This window comes from Egretta garzetta, unplaced genomic scaffold (assembly GCF_000687185.1).
Source record: "Egretta garzetta isolate BGI_Z169 unplaced genomic scaffold, ASM68718v1 scaffold641, whole genome shotgun sequence".
In the NCBI taxonomy this organism is placed as follows: domain Eukaryota; kingdom Metazoa; phylum Chordata; class Aves; order Pelecaniformes; family Ardeidae; genus Egretta; species Egretta garzetta.
The window spans coordinates 890,777-891,592 of NW_009258758.1; positions in this window are offsets into that span (position 1 = coordinate 890,777).

Consider the following 816-nt stretch of genomic DNA (forward strand, 5'->3'; position numbering starts at 1 on the left):
TGAAAGATTTCCATCCATGGAGATTTTCAAAACCCAGCTAGACAAGGCCCTGAGTGAGCAAATCTGGCCTTGGATTGGGCACTGCACTGAGCAGGAGGTTGGAGTAGATGTCCCATCCTCCAGATGTTCCCTCCCCAACCTGTTTTTTTTTTTTCTGTGATTCTATTCAGAGAATACAGCCTATATGGACATCTTACTGGCACCAAAGTAGAAATTCCCATGTTTTGTGTTACAAGTCAAAACTCGCTTTTAGAAGCGAGTCCAGCAATTGCCCATGATTTAGTTCCCATCGCTGAAGGATGCACTATATAATTCTGAAATTCACTTTTTCTTTTCTTTTGCCTCATCTTCATTCCATATAAATACAGTGATATGTCTATAAAGTGAGATCTGAAGGACAGGGACATTAGATTGTTGCTCAAATGTCAGTTTATCATATGTATCATATTGTGGTTTACCCCATATATTTAAGAAAGTTGTGTTCTGTTTCCCTTAATTATCCTGTGGTCTTTCTAAGAAGAAAATATTCTTATTGTTTGCTGTAATTCTTGTTATATGAACATACTGGCAAGAACATGGGTGGCCTTCAGAGATGCTTAAGCAAAATCATAAGGCTTATTGTACAAGACTCTAGTACCATGTGTGAAATTTTGCTTTCGCTGATTGTCATTTCACTATAACTTAACACCAAGAAAATGCTTTTTTTGTTTTTTATAATCACCACATACACTTATTTGCTGATATCAGCTAATAACTGAAACTGCTTTGCCTTCTGAATGTAAGAGTTTTCCCATGCATGTGCATATGTTATCCCCC